The sequence below is a fragment of the Stenella coeruleoalba genome (assembly GCF_951394435.1).
Source record: "Stenella coeruleoalba genome assembly, chromosome: 16".
NCBI classification, from domain to species: Eukaryota; Metazoa; Chordata; class Mammalia; order Artiodactyla; family Delphinidae; genus Stenella; species Stenella coeruleoalba.
Genome location: NC_137162.1, coordinates 69,652,942 through 69,675,319, shown reverse-complemented (window position 1 = coordinate 69,675,319; position 22,378 = coordinate 69,652,942). Strand labels below are relative to the sequence as shown.

Sequence of the window (22,378 nt, the reverse complement as noted above, 5' to 3'; positions counted from 1 at the left end):
AGCACAGGCTCTAGGCATGCGGGCTTTAGTAGTTGTGGCATGTGGGCTCAGTAGTTGTGGCTCGTGGGCTCTAGAGCGCAGGCTCAGTAGTTGTGGTGCACGGGCTTAGTTGCTCTGAGGCATGTGGGATCTTCCTGGACCCATGTTCCCTGCATTGGCAGGCGGATTCTTAACCACGGCACCATCAGGGAAGCCCAGGAAAGAGCTTTTTAATCAGAAAGGTAGGAATACTGATATTTTTCATCATATCATGATAGCAAGAAATTGGAAATAATTTAAGTGTTCAATAATTACTGAATGATTAAATCACAAATGGAAAAATATTACTATGCAAGTAATATTTTCAAATAACAGTTAATAATATGGGAAAATATTAAGAGACAGGAGAATGATCCAAACTATGCGTTAGTTATTGGAAATATATTGGAATAAATACAGAAAATATTATCTCTGGTCTATCAGTCAGGTTCCTGACAGTTACGATTGGCACACTCAGAGCAGGTATTTTGAGGAGAATTTAATAAAGGGACTATTTACAAAGATGTAGAAAGGATTTAAAGAGAATAGTTGTTAGAACCCAGAAAGTGGCTATGTGGAGAGGGCCGTCTAACAGAAGCTGAGGCCTTTTATAGAAAGATACACCCAATCCATGGAGATCTAGCAGGAAGTGAACAAGGAGAATAAATGCCTCCATTTCTCTGTTTTCCATCCTTCCATTCTCTGGCTGGTGCTTCCCATTAGCCAAGTCTAATAGGAGTCCAGAAGCCGAAGGGGGCTGGTTAATGCAGCCTATGCAGATCAGGCTTCCAGAGCTCAAAGTAGGGTGGAAAATGGATTTTCAGAGACAAAGGGAGGGTATCTAGGACATCAGGTGATAGGATACTAGAAATGATGATTTTCTTTTTTTGTTTCTTCCTCCACATTTCCTTTCATAGTTATGTTATTTCATATATTACTTTTAAAATGTAAAAACGTGCTATTAAGTCCTAGATATACTTTCTTATTATCTAAACAAAGAGTGTGTTAGGTGTTAGCAGGGTACGGGTTTCCAAAGGAGATAGGAAGGTGTAGATATACCCTTTCATTATAAAATCCTTTATCATAGCATCAGAAACACCTCAATGCCTATGAACAATCAAATGGATAAATAAAATGAATCCTGTATGGCAAGGAGTAGAATAAAGCCTAGATACCTTACCTCAGCTTACAAGGTCCTGGCCCTGCCCACCTCACCAACTTCATCCCCCTCTTGCTTTTTGCTTTAGCCATTGACCTTCCTGTTCTTCAAGTGTGTCACTTATTCTCCCTTAGAGCCTTTGGCCTAGGTGTTCTCTCTTCCTGGAATGAAGATCTCCTGACCTTTCTGTGGCTGGCTGCTTCTTAGATTTCATCTTAAATGACACCTCTTTAGAGATGGCTTCTTACCACCCAATCTAAAGTAGCTCTCAAATCTGCTTTAATTAGATATATAATATATATATTTTAATATGTATATAGTTTTCATTTCATCCATCATGCTTTCATATATAATACAGTACACAGCATTCATATATAGGTATATACCTATATATACATATATAGCTTATTCATTTATTGTATGATGGTTATTTATAGTCACATCCCACCAGAATGTAACCTCCCTGAAAGCAGGCATTTTGTTGGTCTTGAACACTATCATCTCTACCTACAGTGTCCAGCCCATAATAGATGGTCAATTTCTATCTGTTTAATGAATGTATGTACACCACACATGTCCCTACGTGCAGGGAGGTGGAGAGGAGAGGACCACCAATCTGTTTATCATTGTAAGACCAAATGAAATAAGACAGAACACTTTTAGGTTTGTTTTGAAATCCACTGTTGAAATGGTGATAAGAGATTATTTAATGTTATACAAAATTTCAATAGTAATTTCCCACTTGCCAAGAGAAAATTGTTTGTTTTTACAGAGCCTACTATTTCTTTTGAATGTTAACTACCCAATTATGCCTCAGAAGTTGGTTTATAGAGCTGTGGTGAGTCTGATTCTCCATTTAATATACAGGAACAGATGTTCCATGCACGCCAGGGACAGGGGAATCTGTCCTGCTTTCTCTCGTCTCCCTCCTACAGCCCCACTGACTGCTCCCCACACTGTGGCCACATCCACTCTCCAAACTGCGCAACACAGAATCAGGCAGCACGCTACCAATTTCCTGACATTTGATCGTCATTTTGCTAAAAAACAAGTTTAGGCTAATAATAGAGGTGAAATCCTGATACAAGTCTGGAACAATCCAGGGAGAAGTAGAGGCTGAGGGGTAAAGCTGAGGGGCAGAAAACAATTTGCGAGAGTTAAGAGACCAATTTAGAATGTGTTATTTTGAATCTAATTACATGTGCAGTGGTGACTGCTGACCAAGGACTGAAATCTTGATTAATGTCAGTAGAGTCAGAATTTATCTTTCAGGAATTCTACTTAAATAATTCTGAAATTATTTCACTATTAAATTGTGCCTTCTAATATACTTTGTTTCAATTGATCTAATATATTTTGTTTCAGTTTTGACTGATATAGTCATTAGGACTTACTGATGATTTTTTTCTTAGGAATTCACATTTAAGACACATAGAAGAGTGTTTAATTTGTTTAGGTCCTATTTTCCACAGTAGGGGGGCCTGGAGTGTGAAAAAGGAGCTGCCCATAGGGCGGCCCTGAGAATTGGAAGCTGTCAGGGGTCAATGCAGAGAAGATGGACAGCTAAGAATTGATGGTGCACCCAGAAGGGCTGTCCAACTCAGAAGGGGAGAGGACTGAAGGCATTAGCCCTGTGGAAGGGATGGGACAAAGATGAAAAGGTAGGAACGTAATAATACCGGTGGCCAGGAAGGGTTCTAGATACTTTTTTTTTTTTTTTAACTGGGTGGAAGCAACAGAAGGCTTTCAATTTCCTATGTAAGAACATTGTGGCAGATACTCCCTGTTACCTACTCAGCAGCCTTTTCCACCTTGCTAGGGGACAGACTTGCTCAGTTAAAGAGGGGAGATCCCTGGTCTTAGGAAGGATAGGTTTCTACTTCGGGCCTAAGGGTGAATCATGAGACTCTAGACCAGTGTGTCATTCAGGATTTGGTCAGAAAAATCCAGTCCTGGGCCCACTACATAATAATACTATAGCTGTAATAGTGACAAATATTCTAAGCCTCATTTTTGTAGTCAACCTTTTTCAGTCATAAGATTGTTGTAAAACAAAACAAAACAAAATTAATCGATGTAAGTGAAATGTGATAAAATATTATTTATTTTCTGTTCTCTTAACAAACATTCATTGAGTACCATCTTTGGGTTGTGCTTCTGTGCTAGGAGCTAGATATATAAAGCTTCAAGATACAGGCTGTAATCACAGGTTTCATCTCTAATGTGGGGAGATAGATAAACATATGTAACTATATGTGTGTATTTGTGTGTGTGTGTGAAGTTCATTTTTTTTCTTTTTAAGAATGCTTTCTAGACAAATGGAAGTAAAAGCTCATATAAAAGTTTCATTTTAAAAGACTTCAAAGTTTTGTTCTCATATTAGTGGAGGCCCAGCCCAATATTTGTCGTCATTTATACTATTATTGTAGTCAGTGGGACTAAATGTTTAAGATGTGATGCTGAGGCTCAGTCTTTGTTGTGCCATTTGAACCACCAAAAGTTAAATCATCAGTACACAGTTGGGTGTGATATTCTGGTTTGTTTTTATAGATGTGAAAATTAGTCATTCATATGTAGTAAAAATGGTCACTCTCTGGAATTTTAGCTTGCCATAACACACTACTACTTCATGATGACAGTGCCAGATAAATGAGCTCTGTCTATTAACAAAGAAAAAGGTTTTTGGCTTGAAATTACGGACTGTGCAAAGTAAAGGATTTGTGGATGAATTGAAAATGATTGTGCCAAAACTGAAGTCTTTTAAAGAAGAGAATGAGTTCGAAAGATTGTTCCTACAGCTAACCTTTCTCAACAGTTCAAGCAGAGCCTTATCTATCTAATTTTAAATTAAAATAGAAAGTGTAAACTATTCCTTTTGAATCTTCAAAAATAAAGAGTCCGGGGTGTTAACTCAGTCATTAAGAGTTATTTGGTTCGCAGGTTCTACAACTGGTTGACCTGAAGAGATTGAATTTTAAGACTGGACTGATGAGGTACTTTATTTGTTAGCTCTACACCCACGTCCTCAGAAGGAGGCTCAGAAATCGCCCACGTCCACATTCTCTCCTAAGTAGCCTACTTCTTTTTGAAAACCATCTCACATTCCTACCTGTGTTTAGTTTAATCTTTATAAAATATGCTATATAAATGCTACCTGAAACATGGAGCACTTAAAACCTTCCTGGAATAATTGAGATGTTCTCAACAAAACTGAATAAACAACACAAAGAAGTGGATAAGACTTCTTGAAAATTCATTCTGGCAACTTTATAGGAATTTAAAAACTCTAGATTGCCTTGTTTTTTATATAATGGCCCTACTCTGCTTAATTGGAACCTAATTATTCCTGTTTTAGATCATTATAGTTCCCTGCTTCCTTCCTTTTCCCCTTTTGTCCTCAGCAAGAAACTAAATGATACGACTTTTAACGTTTTCTTTATAGATAGTTCTCGTTATGAATAAGATGGAGACAGAAGACAAAGCCATTTATGGAAACGAAGCTCACGGATGACTGGTTGATAATGGTTTCCTGTTGAGTGGTAACCCTGATAAGAGCGATGACCTTGCCCATCATGTTCAACACCACATCTCCAGGACCTGGTATGGGAGCTGGTACCTGATAGATGTTCAGTAGATACTAATTGGATAAATAAACTAATTGGATAAATAAACTCAGCTCTGTCTTGGGTGTTGCTAATATGCATGACACAGGCTAATTGCATAATCATGATAAAATCACTGTAATAGGAATCAGGGAACTTGATTGACCAATAACTAGATATAACTCTGGGCAAGAAACAATGCTTTGTTTGTCAGGACATGGATTTTTAATTTTAAAATGAGGATTTTGGACGACATCACTCCTCTGAAAACTTTTTTGTTAGTTTTGTTTTAGTAATGAAACATATTTTTAAAAACATATTGTAAGTGGAATATCAACACACTTTATACAGCTACTAAAGGCAGAACAAATTTGGTTTGAAACAGGGCCAGAACCTCCCCTGCTTGGCCATTCTACCCCTATTGCTTCCTCTCCCAGGATGAGCCTTGGGTCATCTTTTTTGGAACCCTAAGGCTCCAGAGAATACAGTTTGATCAATGAATTTCAATAACCAATAGCCAATGACTTAGTTATTTTTAATATTCTAGTTTGAAAATGTTACGACCAGCATGAAAAGATGTCATAGTGAACAAAGAACACACAGTTCTCAATAATAGCTGAAATCAAGCTCTAGCCCTGCATTACTGTGTAACTTTGTGGTTCATTTTCGTATCTATCAAGCAGACTGTGCTGCTCAATAGTGGTGTGCTGATCAATGACCCGTTAACCTAGGAGGTAATTGTTCTGGTTACCTATTGCTACAAAACAAACTTCCCCAAATTTTGTTTGTTTGATGGTATTCCGCTGGAAAATTTGGGCTGGTCCGGAGGGTCCAAGTCAGTTTCATTCACATTTCTATTTCCTTGACAGGAATGGATTGCTGGGAGCCTGGACTCAGCTGGGACTGTCAAGGAGAGTGCCTACTCCAGGCCTTTCCAGCATGGCAGATTCAAGGCAGGCAGACTTTTACATGCTCAAGGCTCTAAGACGAATGTGCCAGCAAACAAGGCATAAGCTAGGTGGCCTTCTATGACCCAGCTTTGGAGATCACAGAGCATCCCTGCGCCAGTACTGTACGTCTGAAAGCTGTCACAAGCTTGTCAGATTCTAGGGGAGGGGCTAAGACCCCACCTCTCAGTGGGAGGAGTGTCAAAGAGTTTGCAGCCGTGTTTTAAAACTACCAGTGTTATTCTACTCTTCAGTCTCTGTCTTATTACTGCAGAAGTAAAGGAAAATTGGTAGGTGTGAGTCATATATTTCTCTCCACAGTCTTAGGAGAAGAATATTACAAGGGATTCCACACTTTCTCGAAAATTCCATGTTGGAATTAAAATGTACCATGCCAAGCCAAATGACTACTGGGTTTCTTGAGTTCCATGCTTCAGACAAGCCTCAGACCTGTGCAACAGAATGTTTTGGCAGAATTCTTTGCCATTGGTATCATTCACTATAAACAAGGCTTCTCTAGTTAGGACATACTAAACCACTCAACCATTGTTTGGATAATGGAAACAGCACATGCACATTTGGAGGGCTGCTTCTAGAATTGCGATTCTAAGAGTTCCTGGCATGTAGGTTTTGTTATGCAACTAGAACCATTTGGATATTTTTTTCCTGCCTCCCAGTAATATTAGAAACAAATAAGTTGAAGCCATAGAATGTATGTTGTCTGGGGAAACATACTGAATGCACTTTTGGACACAATTCTTTTCTTAAAAATGTCTCATAGAGTGGAAAGGGAATGTGAAAGTGTTTAGGAGGCTAAATTTCTTATTTTCCTTTGTACTGATAAAAGGACTTGGCTGGACTTTTTCTACACAAATGAAAGGTAACAGGGAGTACTGTTTCACTATCAAAAATGATCTTTTTTTTTTAACCTCTGTTAACTCTACACGTTGCCTGGAGAATTCTTCTCCTAACGTGGAATATATAACTCAAAATTTTTAAAGACACATAATGGAAAATAATTTCAGGAATCAAATTACATTGGTGGAAAATTGCCACAGAATTGTTTCACAAAACTAATGTGAGAGTTAGTTTTAAGAACCAAGAAATATGAGAGATTTTCTTAGTGTCTTGCACAAGACCGCTTTATACCAAGTGGATCTGCAGTCGATAAGGACATAAATACCAAAATGTCTCTCCTAATCATCACAGTTGTCTCTAAAATTAACAGTACAGGTCAAGCCCTTTGTTTAAATGAAGGTAATGGGTCAACTAGAGTTCTTGCTATCCCTCAGAAAGGTAATAATAATCATTGACAGGTGCTGCAGTATTATTATTTAGATAACTTGCCATTACTGAAGGGAAGGGAGGGCAGTGTTCTGAAAGCTTGAGGCACAGAGAAAGTAACTGTGGCTAGAGCCAGGAGAACTGCTGGGATGGCTGACCAGAAAGAGGCATCAGGAAGGGAACCCCACACCTCAGGAGGCAGCACTGAGATGCTGTGAGCCAGACGCACAGAAAGGAAAGCTGGGGTGGGAAGCAAGGTGGAGGGGTACACCCATGAAAAATGCTGATCGTGCTGTTTTGTATAAGGGTGTGCCTATCTCTGTAAGTTTCCTGGTTAGGAATATAAAATAACCCAGTTAACAACTTGGTTATGGTTAACTTAATCTCTATTCTTCAGCCTTACTGGGTAAAGTGTTAACAAGATTGTAAAGATTCAATGAAATGACACACCTGGCAACGTCTTAACACAAAAGGAGTTCTTGATAAAATGATAGTTGTGTCATTAGAAACAAATAACCCATCCAGCTGACTAACTTGAGGAGGATTTTGTAAAGGAACTCTTTATAAAGGCCTGGGAAGGATGTGGTGAAACCCCAAGCTTAGTACAACTGTACTATTCACCCGAGGCCTTAATAAATAAGAAAAGGGGGTATTTACCAGAACCTGGAGACAGAGAATAGTTGGAAAGGGATGCCCAAGAGGAGCTGGGACTTTCAGTAGACGGATGAAGCCAGTGTGTAGCAATCCCACAGGAGGGAGCCGGGGGAATAAATAATCCAACTGGAGCCAAAGAGTAAGGGAGCTCACTGATGACATCCATAAGGGTCAGCCTCCCAGGGGTACAAAGCAGGGTGCATGGAGAGTGGACTTGGAGGGGCAAATGGAAAAGGGACTCAGCATAACCATAATTATAACTATTTTTTTCCCATTATTCCAATATCTAGTACCAGAATCCTCAACACTTAGCACAGTGCCTGGGACCTGGATTTTCAATAATAATCTGTTGAATGAATGAATAAATTCGCCACCCATGATTACATCAGTTAGGAATTAAGTCAGGTTGATATTAAAAGAAACCCAACTACAGTAGCTTAAAAACACAAGAGTTATTTTTTACATAAGAGATTTCCAAAGAGGTAGTATTTTTCTGAGTACATTTTTACCTTGAATAAAATCTGCTATAACTAAGGAAGAAGGTCAGCATTCTCTTGATCAAATAGGATGGACATCAAAGACCAAATTTTCTCACTTGAGAAAAGAGAGTTATGGGAGAACCATATAAGTTATCTCCCTTTACCTGTTTCTTAGTCTGAGTCTGAACTAGCCAAATAAACTAGTCATCTGCAACAACTATCTGGATAGTGGAAGAGAAATAAACATTGACTGGGGTATTGTGTGTTTGTATATGTGTGTGGAGGGGTATCTTCCATTTTTAATTTTCTAAACCCCTCCCCACCTCACTTTTTGTGCAGCTCACAAACCAATCATGATACTGAATCAAATCCCAGCTTGTTCCCCCAAAATAGTTCTAAAAATGGCCCTATCAAAAATGGCTTGATTGAATTTTTGTCTTTAAATTAAAAAAAATAATAATTGAGAAAAAAATCAGAAAAGTACAAAGGAGAATACATCAAACTCTCATGTCCTCACCAGTTACAACAGAAAATTAACATTTAAAAAATATTTGCTCCTTTTAAAAGTAAAACTTATAAAACAAAATCCCCCTCTAGACCAAAGCCAAGCGTGTAAGAAAAGTGGACAGGATGCTAAGGGCAGGGGCCTTTGCCCAGGATCTCTTCCTAGGTCTCTTGGGAAGATAGCCTTGTAAGTTTCCCACATACCAACATGGAAGTTGGCCATATCAGTGTGAACTGGGAAGTTCTCTCTCTGGGAGATATATGCAGGAAGAAGGTTTAGCTTTCCAGTGCTCTTCTAATTTGTGTATGCCACTGATTGGGTCCAGGGTTTCCTGATAGAGGAGGTGGGGAATGGGGTGGGGGGCTGGGGGTCAAATCAGAAGATTACCCTGTGGAAGTCAGCAGGCCTGGGAAGGATGATCTTATAGTAGAGGCTGTGGGATCAGACTCAAAGCAGAGCCAGCTGGGGGCTACGGGAGAGACCCGGGAGGTCCTGAGCACCATCAAGTGCTAAGATAAGACCAAGTCAGCCTGGTAGCACCACTGGGCCAGACCACATTAAGATCAGACGGTAAAGGACACCAGTTGCCAACTTCAGCTGCAGTGCCAGAGGGAAGGCATGACCAGGCAAAAAAGAGAGATGGCCAGCAAGGGTCCCAGTCCCTCCTACCGCATTCTACCACCATTAGATGGCTTAATCTACCCTAATCAGATGCTATTCGTAGAGCATTAGGGTAAGTCTGAGGGATGGATCACTTTACTCAGTCACACAAAAGATACTATTTGAAACTATGGATTGAATGTTATTGCTTTAAAAATATGCTTCATTTTTATAGTAAAATATTGACATGGTCCATAGATTTATACAATGTACAGAAGAAACTCTTGCTTTCCCATCCACCCCATTCCTAATCCCCCAATAGCATTCCTCTCAAAGAACACAATTTTAATTGGCTTCTTGTGTATCTTTCCAGAGTTTCTTTATGCTATTACTAGAAATGTTAATACATATTTCTAATCTTATTTTTTCATTTTCTTAAAGAAAAGGTAGCATAACTATTTTTGGCCCTTTTTCCCATTTAAAATGTATCACTGGGATTTCTGTATCAGGACAGTATATAGTGTACCCATTCTTTTGTTTGCTTTTTGGAGAGTAGTGTAAGGATACTTCATAATTTATTCAACTCTTTCCTTATTGATGAACATAGATAAAATTTTGCTATTATAAGCAATGCTGCAATGAATAGCCTTACAAATATGTTATTTTGTCTACATGCAGGTATATCTTTAACAAAAACCGAGCGAGTTGAAATTTAAATAAATGTGTTAAGTGGATGGAAACATTTATGCCACAGAAGATTGGAACATTGCCAAGTCTGATTGTCCCAGGCACCCAGTGAGAAGTATCTTTTAGGGGATCAGATCAGTTAATGGAGAAATAAAGAAGCAACGTAATCTCGGTACATTTAAGCATTTTGTTAGCAAGTTGGCGACTCTACCTCATATCCATAGATACATGTAAGCGAACATTAAAAATAAAATTGGGCTGTCTACACACCCTTGTAACAGTTGCAAGACAGAGATCCACTGAGACCAGTCCTGAAAGGATTTACAAAGAATGACAAGGAAATTGTCTTGGAAATCTAAGAACAGGGGCCAGGTTAGGGCAGGTTCCTGTGCAAAGGGCTGGAGTCTGGATCTGGAGCCCAGGCATCTGCCAAGAACCCCACAGCAGGAGCTGGAGTCCCTGCTGCAGAGCTGCGTTGACAGCATGGTTGGCTGCCCTCCATCTGCCTGTTTGCCCTGCCTTCAATTGCTCTGTCTACTATTCTTAATTTTTGTTCCCTCATAGTTTCAGTTTACTACTTCTTACAGCAGTTTCTCAATCTTTAATCTACCTTATTGCCTTTTAACTGAGCTCTCACTCTTATTGTCTCATGATTTCTGGGTTTTTAGTACAAATTTCAAACTTTGCCCTGCTGTGTTTCATCCAGCACATACAGACAATAGGTTGCTGGCAAGTCAACTAATTGGCTACCCTTGGATCTGTTACTCTCCTGAGCCAATCAACAATAGTGGAAGGAGGAAACATGGTAAAGCAAGGCCCCCCTGCCTGGCTACAAGAGGAATGGGTGGGGCTGTTTCCCTCACAATGGGGTGTGGTCAGGGCAGGTGTGTTAACATTTCCAATATACAGAATCATGGTAACATTTTTCCATGTTGTTTAATATTCCCACATGATTATAAATAACTTCATAGTTGTCTATCATATGGAAATTCTGTAATTTATATTATGAATTCCTATTACTGGACATTTAGATTGCCTTAAGCTATTTTGATAATTCTTTTAAAATAAAATGAAATGAAGCCAGGTTTAAAAATCCCTCAAGCTGACAAAAACCATTTAAGCCACTTAGGCAAAACTAAGTGGTTCATTTCAGGAAGGTAAGTGAAATGTAATTTAGGTTATTTCTTGTCAATGTCTTTGATAATCATAAAACTTAAGTCATCTTCCCCAAATGGTATAAGATAATCACTTTTCACCAACCTCCTGCAGTCTGGAAACCCCCAATGTAATAACTAATCATTGTAAAGGCTAAACAACATCCTCCTTTTCACTTTAGAAGCTATCCTGTAATGCCATGCCTCTGAACTTTACACCAGTTTTGGGTTTGAAATCTCCCTGTTCTTGTTTCTCATTCAATAAATTATTCATATCAAGTAAAGTTCTCTGACTTTTCTTTCGACAATACAAACAACACTCCACTAAAAATCAAAGAAAGAGGTGCTTTGAGGGTTAGAAACAGGGCTGGCTTCATGGGTGTGACCCAGGCCATTGAGTTCAAAAGGGCCCTGTGCTTGGTTTAATGTTCTGCTATAGCTGTCTTGAAATTAGCGGTAATTTCTGAACAAGGGGCCTTGCATTTTTATTTTGTGCTGGGCTCCTCAAATTATGTAGATGGTTCTGGTTAGAGAATATATATAACAAGGAGAAAGGGATGAAACAGTGATGAGCATTGAAGAGATGTCAAGAAATTGATCAGAACCTGATCGGTATTTCCCCTTATGCTTGTGTAGAAAGATATGATACTGATGTATTAACTGATGCATTTTCCCCCCTGTCCATCTTTGTCTCTTATCAATTTCCTTACCTCCACTGGGGTGGCTTCTGGGAAGATAAATAGGCAATTCTCTGAGTATTAAAATAGGCCTTTGGAATGATAGCAGAAACAACTGTCTTGAGATAAAAGGTGTTCTGAGTTGCAAGAGCCTGGATTCTGAAGGCTTTAGAACAGAATAATGGTTTTTGAAGAAAATATTCTCAGTTCAAGACAGTTTCCCCATCCTCTCAACTATGATATCCATAAGAGAGAAGAATCAGAGCACACTCAGATACTGTTTTCTGGAGAGGGTCCTCTGCCTTGGTGCCCATTGCTGGGGCATGCCCTTGAAAAGTTTTGGGGCTCCAGTGACAAAGAAGAGCTGTGCCTCACTTCCTGAGTGGAACTGGGAGAGACAGCAAGCTTTTTGGGCCTCCCCTCAGCAGCATGGTGGGGAAGCAATAGATATGGTGGAGGACTGTCTGCCCAGGGGAGCCTGAGACACCCTCACATGGTCCCCCAAACCCAGGTGGGCTGGAAGCAGCTGAATGCTTTCCTGAGAGACCAAGCGATGGGCGCAAGCCTCCAATAGAGAGGACTTAAGAGACTTTGTGGTCAGGAGTAAACAGGATCCATATGTACCCATGACCTGAGGCCAGGTGGGAAAGAGGGTATTTCAGAGGATGCCACTGAGGGCAGACAGGATTAGGGAGCAGAGACCCACCCTGATGCCTTGCAATAACCTACATACCCTGAGTCAAAGTACATCAGATATCAGGGTAATAGAACATAAAAATAGAAATTAAGTCAGTTGAAGAAAAATGAAATACATTTTAAAAGCTTGCACTTGTGGCCTGAGATTCTTACTTGCTACACATACTTTTCATAGGTGCAAATATTTGAGCTTAGATAGTCCCTTGGAGCTCATCAAACACCTGGAAAAAAAACATGTGATTTAAGAATAAACACTCCTCTGTTCTTTTAAATGTTTTTACATTTCATGAATAGTTGAACCAGTGTCTGGCTCCTGAGATACTTTGATAAACATCTCAGAAATCGACTCGTGATGTTCACCTTGTTATTCTTCAGACTTGGCATACTTTTAGCAGTGGAACCCTCTCTTCAAATGAAATATGAAGTACCTCGAAATACAAATAGCTAGGTGGGGTGTTCTGATGGGAGATTAGCGTCTCTCCCTTCCTCACTGTCCCCTTTCACCCTGAGGTGGTCCTAGAGACACCCCCCTCCACACACACACACACACACACACACACACACACACACACACACACAGTTGTAATCCTAGTGACTGTGTACGAGCTGGAAAACCACCACTTGTTCAGACTGTTCTAGTTTTGATGGCCTCATAAATAAGAAGGAAAATGGTGACGCACTTAGCCGGCTGATCCTCAGTCTACACGTCTGTAAAGTGAGCAGGATGGACTGGCTCAAAGGCGTAACTGGCATTAGAGTCTCCAAAGTGGCTTTAAGGATGTCTGTGCCTGCTTCCCGTTCCCCTGCTGAGATAGTCTGGAGTGGGGCCCAGGGACCTGCATTATTAAAAGCACCCCCACCTCATCCTAATATGCAGCCAACACGAGAAGGTGGAGGAAGATGACCTTTGAGGATTGCTATCAACCATAAAATTCCATGAAGAGGAATTTGGGGAGAAGAGATATTTTCTCACATTTTAACCAGATCTTTAAGCGACTGGAATAATTTGCTTGTTTACCTTAATTTGACAAACCGGTTGGAACAAACTCTGCAGGGTAGGAGAGTCTTTTGAGGACTCACAGGCAGTAGGAATAATATATTTTCAATTTCACTGGGGTTAAATCCAACAATGAAGCAGAACGAATTACATTCTCCTAAGAAAGTAAGAATGTCTTTCCAGCAAAAAAAGAGTCCTTGGAATAATTATTTGTCCTTGGCTCTTTGGAAAATGATGGTTTACTGCCAGATGGGTATAGAAGAGGAATGATTTTATTCATGTGAATGTCAATATTGCCTTTAGGAGGTAGGAATGTTAAAAATAGTGTTTGAAAATTTTGGAGTCTAGTTACCATATAATGAAATCTCAGCTATAATCTTGCCCTCTCTGAGAAAAGTATTATTCTGTTTTTGTTAAATATTTAAAAATTAACCCATAAGGAAATGAAAATCATCATTTTAATCTTGCCTCATGTTTGTTTAATAATCTCAAATGATTAATTTTCTAATTAAGGAAATGGAATTGATTTTGGAAAGTTACCATGTAGTATTCATGGTTGAAGTGTTCAATATTTCATTATGACATTTAACCCAGTTTAATAAAAATTCTGCAGTTTTGTAGGAGAGCATTCCCCAAATGTGTCCTATTGCTGCTGTAAGAGATCAATAGAGGTCACACACAAAATATTTCTATATTGAAGGAAGTTTGGGAAACACCACATACCTATATATGTTTGGGTTTGCATTCAATACCCTAATTAAAGCTCTTAACAATTTCCTTTATAACAAGTGCTTTTACTTCAAGACTATTTATAGACATAGAATAAAAGGTAAAGACAGATTTTTTTAAAAAAAGTTATTCTCAGCCCCTATTTATTCTCTATTTACTCAGAGACCATAACAAGGGGGAGCTCACTTCTAACTCTTGGTTCTCCAAATGCAGAAGTTGACAGATGATATGGTTATTCTCAGCTGAGACTCTAAAGCAGATGAAGGTCTGAGTATAATGAAGTTCCTCTCAGAATTCTAAGGAGGAGTACAGGTGAAAAGACACAATTTGGGGTTGAGTTGTTGATTTTTATCCCTTCATCAGGATGAAGTGTGACATGTGATATAGTGGCTACACTGTCCAATATGGTGGTCACTAGCCACATGGAGCTATTTAAATTTAAATGTAATTGATTAAAATTCAATAAAAATTAAAACTCAGCTCCACACATGCACTAGTCACATTTCAAGTTCTCAATAGTCACAGGTGAATATTTCCATCATCAAAAAAAGTTATACTGGAAACACAGGTCTAGAATACTTGTCCCAGCCATTGAACCCTAACTCAAGATAAGAATTTTGTACTCTCCTGTTTGTCTGGGGCCTTCTCTATCCATCTACACTGATCTCCTTTGTCTTGACAACTGGTTTTTATTCTATATTTCACAAGATTTTCTCCCTAGGTACTATTTTAGTACCTACCTTAGTGTTTCAGTTATTTACTTTCATGATTCTGAGAGTTAGCCAGGCTCAGTTGGTGGTTCTTCCTCTTCACATGGTTCTTCCTCTTCACTAGAATCTCTTGCGTGACTGCAGTCAGCTGGACACTTCACATGAACCTGGAATGTCAAAGATGATTTCATCTACATGCCGGGCATCTCTGCAAGGGTGATGGAATGGCTGGGAGCTGGCTGGTCTCTCATTCTCTCTCTTACAATCATGGTTCAACTCTTGTTTTACTCTATAAACAGGTGAAAGCAGAAGCTGCCAGACCTCTGAAGGGCAGGGCCTAAAACTTGCCCAACAATGCTTCTATCACATTCTATAGGTCATAGCAAGACACAAGACCAACTGGAGTCAAGGGGAGGGAAAACAGTTTTCACTGCTTGATGGGAGGCACAGTTATCATTGCAGACGATCTATTATACTATCTAACCCCTTTTTTGATCGTTACATAAGACATTCTTGAAAATAAGTATATGACAGAACTGAATAATGAATAACAACAAATAAACTTTTACTTTACAGTTTTTACATGCAGAAATATATACTCGTACATAAAATTTCCACAGCATTTAGGAGCCAGAGGTGGCGTCATCAGAACTGCTGTGGCAAGAAAGGCTGGGGGTGGGGAGGAGTGTGCAATGATTCTCCTTCAAACCCCTCTTCCACCCTTTCTCTTAGAGAATCACAGTGGCCATGACTGTACTAAAGAATCTCAGCAAGCCTGCAGAAGACAAGCAGTTTTCCCAAGGGAATCTGGACGTGTCTCCCTTCATATTTACCCATCATGAGATGATTTCCCCACTTTTCTTTGAGATGCTTAAAATAAATTCTAGCTGGGCAGTTCAGTCATAAGTAAAAGAAATATGTGATGCTAAAATGCATTCATAATTTAAAGATGCAATTGAAAAACAAGATAACATGTTTTACAAATAATATTTTCCATGATTAGAACATTAGCAATTTCCAAGATGAAAATGTGTGTGTGGAGATGGGTAGGGGTTCAGAGTACTGTAAGCTTGTGAGAATATACATTTAAACAATTTTGAATGGCATTTTAACAATATTTATCAAAATTTAAAAACCATGCCATTTAAGTCAGTATTTCTACTTATAGGAATTTATCCTCATTCCAATAAATCCTTAGTCAAATCCCTCTCTTAACACATTCCATATATTTAATGACCTTTTTGTCTTTTGAAGAAAAAGAAATATCAAATTGAGAGATAACAATTGTTCACAAGTAAGATGTATCAGGATGGGAATGCTCTTTTCTTAGTAAAACCAGCTTCACATTATTGCCACAAATTGGATGTGTAAAGATTGCAGAGTTTATGGAAAATGTCTGTTCAATAAACTGATCCAGAATGCTGTGTAATATTACTTTAACAATTAGGAAGAGAGGCTTGGCACGTCCCAGTGGATTTCTACCTCAAGGAAGGTAACTGAAAGAATCAAAACTTATTTGCCCTTTGAAGATGTCATTCACCTGTAGGCAGAACCTTCCATGATCATCCTGGTAAAACACAGAGAGTGCAGACAGCTCAGATATTTGAAAGAATTCTGCTCACCAGCAGCAGAAGGAAGCCAATGTGGCAATATCTGAATATTGAATAAAGTTGCTTTGAGTAGAGAATAAAGGTGCTATATAATAACTCTTTTTAGCTGGCTTCTGGGTCTCTTGGGTCCCTTGAAATTTATGCCCCATTACTTATTAGAACCAAAATTAGAACTTGCTTAGAAGGTAATCCTTGGTTTTCAAGCACCTAATTCAATCTGACAGATACTCACATAAGTATGCAAAGATATCCATATAGGACTGATCATTGCAGTACGGTTTGCAATTAAAAAAAGGGAAGTAATCCTAATAGGAACTGCTTACCTGGATGATGTACATCCATACAATGGAATGCCAGTATACATAGCCATTAAAATGAAAATGTAGAGCTCTCTCTATATATTTCTGTGGAAAGATGTGCAAGATATGTTAAGTGAAAAAAGAAAGGTACAGAACAATATGCAAAATAAAATATACATTCATCTAAGTAAAAAAATGTGTGTGTATGTGTTTGAATAGACAGAAAATTTCTGAAAAGGACTATGTAAGAAATTTAACAGTGGTCATCTATAGGAAGGGCATGGGATGTAAACAGGGGAATTAACTATACCTTCTCATTATTTGATCTTTAAAAAAAAACACAAGCGAGCATACTTTCATAACTTTTAAAAACGAATTAAATGGTGAAGAAATAAAATAACTGGCAAGGAAAAGGAAAAAGAAAAATTTTAAGTAATGTGTTCTAAAACAATCCCATATAATGTAGTTAAATGATCATTTTAATCTGAAGCACATGGCGGTCAATAGTTTTATGATACACAAGAAAGAATACAGGGTTTGGAGCCAGACAAATCCAGGATTAAATTCCAGCTACCCAGTACTTAGAGTAGAGCTTTGGGAAGGTCACTTTCACTTTTAGAAACTCAGTTTTCACATTCATCAAATGAATATAATCATACCTTCCTGACAAGGGAAATTATGTTGGTAAAATACATGGCATACTGCCTGTGCCACAGTATTTGCTCGGTAAGCGTTGCTGCTGTTGTTACACTATATGCAAGCTGTCTGGAACTAAGTCTCAACTTTAGTTTCTACATCTGAAAACAAGAAAAATTAGTACCCATTATATGGGCTACAGAGAGATGAGCTCAGGCAATCAGCAAATTGTATTTTTAATATCTGCACAAATTTCCTAAGAGCTACTTACAGGTGATTTCCAACTCATAAAGGAAAAAAATACTAGTTTCCATTAAATCCACTTCATAATCAGCCTACAAAAGACCATTCTAGTTGAATACCTTCCCAATGGTATTCCCTTATTTTGTTGCTCACAGCCTTGTGAGTCGATTCCTGTGTTGAAGACTACTGGCTCACATATCTGGGTACTAATGACAGTGTACATCTTAGCGAACTTATCTTAGTTCAAAATCTCCCCTTAGACCATGTTTAAGAAATATTTTTTTAAATACAATTTTTTCTTATGGGTTTTATTAGTCAGGATCCTCTAGAGAAACAGCCAATAGGATACATATGCACATATATGAGGAAATTTGTAATAGGAATTGGCATATGCAGTTATGGAGGCCAAGACATCCCACAATCTGCCACCTGCAAGCTGGAGAACCAGAAAAGTTGCAGGTATAATTCAGTCCAGGTCAGAAAACCTGAGAACAAGGGGAGCCCATGGTGTAACTCCCAGTCCAAAGCTGAAGGCCTGAAAACCAGAGGGCCACTGGTGTAAGTCCCAGACTCCAAAGGCCAGAGAACCAGGAGCTCTGATGTCCAAGAGCAGGATATATGGATGTCCAAGCTCAAGAAGAGAAAGAGGGAATTCACTTATCCTCCTCCATTTTGTTCTAGTCATGCCCTCAATGGATTGGATGATGGTCATCCACAATTGGTGAGGGTAGATCTTCTGTACTCAGTCTACTGAATCGAATGCTAATCTCTTCCAGAAACACCTTCACAGACACACTCAGGGATAATGTTTTACCAGCTATGTGGGCATCTCAACCCAGTCAGGTTGACACATAAAATTAACAATCACATGAGTTTTCTGATTTCACTCTGAAAGTATTCCCAGCCATCCACAACTGCATATACTATATTATTTTTTTCCCAAAATATTTTTTGCTCACATTTAGAAAAAGAAAGGAGAATCATCTATTAGTGGTTTAAAAAAATGGAGTATTTGTCTATGTTTGACCAAGGCCTCTCACAAAATTCCAAGCCAGCTTTCCATGGGAAATGAGGCAGCTTTATTTATTTAGCATGTGATAAATCATATCTTTATCAATCATTTCTCTATAATATCTCTGTGTGTAGGAAGAGGCATTTGGTATAAAAATATTAAAGGAAATATATTTCTTAATCTTTTCAATTTACTCTGTGAGCAAGTTCTATAAAATGTTGTGAAATTTAACCCATAAACCTTTTAGTCTCTATCTCTAGTAGATATCACCACATCTAACAAATTTAGCAATGATTCCTAAATATCATCCAATGTACAGCCTATGTTCAAATGTCCCTGGTGTCTTAAAATACATTTTTCAATCACATTACAAACAAGTTCTGCATATTATATTTGGCTATAAGTCTCTTAAATATATAAAGCAAAACTTAAGACCTAAAAATAGGAATATCCAAGTCTACAAGAATAGTGGGAGAATTTACATACTTTTTCACTAGGTGATAAAACAAGCAGTCAAAAATTCATCCTTGATAATGTTGGTGGGAATATAAATTGCTACAGCCATGATGGAAAATAGTTCCTCAAAGAATTAATAATAGAACTACCAAATGATCCAGCAATTCCACTCTTGAGTATATATTCAAAAGAAATGAAATCACAAGAGATACCTGCACTTCCATGTTCACTGCAGCATTACTCACAATAGCCAAGATATGAAAACAACCTAAGTGTCCATCAATGAATGAATGGATAAAGAAGATGTATATATATACAACAGAATATTATTCATCCATGAGAAAGGAGGAAATCCTACCATTTGTGATAACCTGGATGAGTCTGGACAGCATTTTGCTAAGTGAAATAAGCCAGACAGAGGAAGACAAATAATATATGGTATCACTTTATATGTGGAATCTAAAAAAATCAAACTTACAGAGACAGAGAGTAGAATGGTGGTCGCCAGGAGCTGGGGGTGGGGGAAATGAGGAGATGTTAATCAAAGGGTACAAATGTTCAGTTATAAGATAAATTCTGAGGATCTAATACACAGCATAGTGACTATAGTTAACAACACTGTATTATATACTTGAAATTTGCTAAGATCTTCAGCAGTAGATCTTCAGCATTCTCACCAAAAAAAAAATTTTTTCTTAAGGTGAAAATATCATTAAAGGTAAAGAAGATTTGAATAAGAGGATTAACAGACTTGACATAAATGACATATGCAGAACACTCTACCCAACAGTGAAAGAATTCACACTCTTCCAGGTGTACATGGAACAAACCTTAATTAATCACATGCTGGGCAATAAAGCAAGCCTCTACGAATTTGACAAGACTCAAAACATACAGAATATGCTCTTTGATCATGTTGGGATTAAACTAGAAGTCAATAATAAAAAGAAAAGTAGAAAATAACCCCAACGGCTGGAGATCAATCACATACAGTTGCATAACTTCTGAGCCAAAGATGTCACAGTGGAAGCATCTGGAGTATAACAAGGGAGAATACTTTAATAAACTTAGGAAGGAGATTTCTTAAACTGGAAACAAAAAGCACTAATTATAAGGGAAACATTGTAAAACTGAACTACATTAAAATGACAAATTAAATGAGTAGTTTCTTTTGGGAAGAGGGTAGAGGTAGTGACGTAGAAGGAATACAAAGGAAATTTCTTAAGGGATGGGCCTGGTAATGTTCTATTCTTGATTTGGTTAGTATTTACATGAGTATATTCACTTTGTGTAAATTCATCAAGCCACAAATTTATGACATACCCTTTCTGTACATGTATGAAAATTTACCAAAAAAGTTATTCTAAAATATAAGGTTCCTAGGCATAAAACTACCCCCCCCCAAAAGCAACTCCTTTAAGGAGAAAAAACTAAAACTAAATAAAAGGTGTAAAGACAAATTAGAGATTTACACTATATTAAAAGATTGGAAGATCCAATAATGTGGAGATGTCAAAGATATTGATAGGATATTCTCCATTTAAAACTTTATATGAAGAAACCATGACCTAAAATGGACCCAGACACTATTTTTTGTTTTTGTTTTGTTTTGCGGTACGCGGGCCTCTCACTGTTGTGGCCTCTCCCGTTGCGGAGCAAGGCTCTGGACGCGCAGGCTCAGCAACCGTGGCTCACGGGCCCAGCCGCTCCGCGGCGTATGGGATCCTCCCGGACCGGAGCGCGAACCCGTGTCCCCTGCACCGGCAGGCGGACTCTCAACCACTGTGCCACCAGGGAAGCCCTAATAGGATTTCATTGACATGAAGCATAGACAGGCAGGCGTGTGCCGTGCTGTTAGAGGTCGGGATGATGGTTGCCCTCGTGGAGGAGGGCACAGGTGCTTGCTAGGAACACCAAGGAGTATTCTGAGGCAGGGAACTGCTGTCTCTTGATCTAGATGCTGCTCACACGAATGCTTCCAGTTGTGAAAATTCATTAGGGCTTTTCCTTACGATATGAAAAACTAGTATAGGTATATTCGTCTCCAATAAAAAGTTTAAAGTACACTAACAACTCATTTTTAGCGAGACGTTAGACTAGAAGGTAGAGACTGAAGAACACTACTAATTTTCACCTTATAATACTACTGTTCCAAAGAAGTTATCTTTTCAACTCATCTTATGGTCTTAGCAGAACCTAGGACCTGCTGTGGGAGGCTGAGACAGGGGAGGTGGTGGGAATCCTTCTTCCCAATCAGATTTATTTCTATAGCCTATATGTTATTCGCAAGTTCAGTTCTCGCTTGCCCATAGTCCTAAGTGCCCTCTTTTTCCTCTCTGCTTCTAAAAACAAATATAACTTTTGCCTAAAATAGTAGGAGAAAATTGCCTATGTATTCTAGGTCCTAGAAAACAGGCCCTATTTTGACAGAGCATCAGTTCCACAATTCATTTTTCACATAATTACATAATTCAGACTCATTACCTACCAATACTCATATTTTAACTGTATCTTTTTCTGTATATTTTATTCCAGAGTAACGAGTTTTCTACCTCCCCTACAACCATTTAGCTTAGGGCGGATGTCTCAAAGGTTTCTCTTCACGTTATAAACTACTAAGAAAGGAAAGGCTTTGAAGCTTTGTGAATAATATGCACTGAGAACCTTCTAGCATAGTGGTCATTCACTGCACATTCAACAATTAGTTTTTGAGGGCCCTTAGGGGAGCAGACAATGATCTGGGCACTGGAGATACAATGGAATAATGGTCAAGCATACAGGTTCTGAATTTAGGTAGCCTGGGTTCAAATTTCAGCTATATAATTTACTACCTATGTAAAAACGATCTATTAATTCTACTATTTTTATGACTCAGTTTACTCATTTATGAAATAGGGATACTAGTAATCTCTCTCTCGGCCTTGTTAGGAAAGTTAAATGGCATATTATGTGAAAATCACTTAGCACCGTCCTTGGCATGTGATAAGCACTCTGTACGTCAGCTATAATTACCAGCGATCACACCTAATGATTTTTGCCAAATCACGTGTTGACAAACGACAAACTTCACCAGCACCACGCCTGCCTGCCATGTCCTCTCTGCGAGCCACCCCATCCACACTAGCAGGGACATGACAAACACATTAACTGAACTAGCAGCTAGGACTGTGGCACTGGAAAATCCTTAGTCCATTCCAGCTCCTGCCGTTTACAAATGATGGCAC

The 22,378-nt window shown here is 38.6% G+C and overlaps 1 protein-coding gene across 3 annotated transcripts in view; it reads right to left on the bottom strand.

Annotated features, from left to right (window-relative positions):
• The window catches only part of RTKN2 (rhotekin 2), a 213,618-nt gene that overhangs the window by 186,959 nt on the left and 4,281 nt on the right, over positions 1-22,378 (bottom strand). For 2 of the 3 annotated variants that reach the window (XM_079900722.1, XM_079900721.1), the window contains exons 1-3: positions 17,467-17,714; positions 16,832-16,912; positions 14,929-15,065 (exon numbers count right to left, since the gene is read on the bottom strand). The gene's annotated coding sequence lies outside the window, so the exon portion shown is untranslated. Of the gene's footprint in view, positions 1-14,928; positions 15,066-16,831; positions 16,913-17,466; positions 17,715-19,632; positions 19,666-22,378 lie in introns of those variants that run through there. The other variant, XM_079900723.1, reaches the window with a different exon arrangement.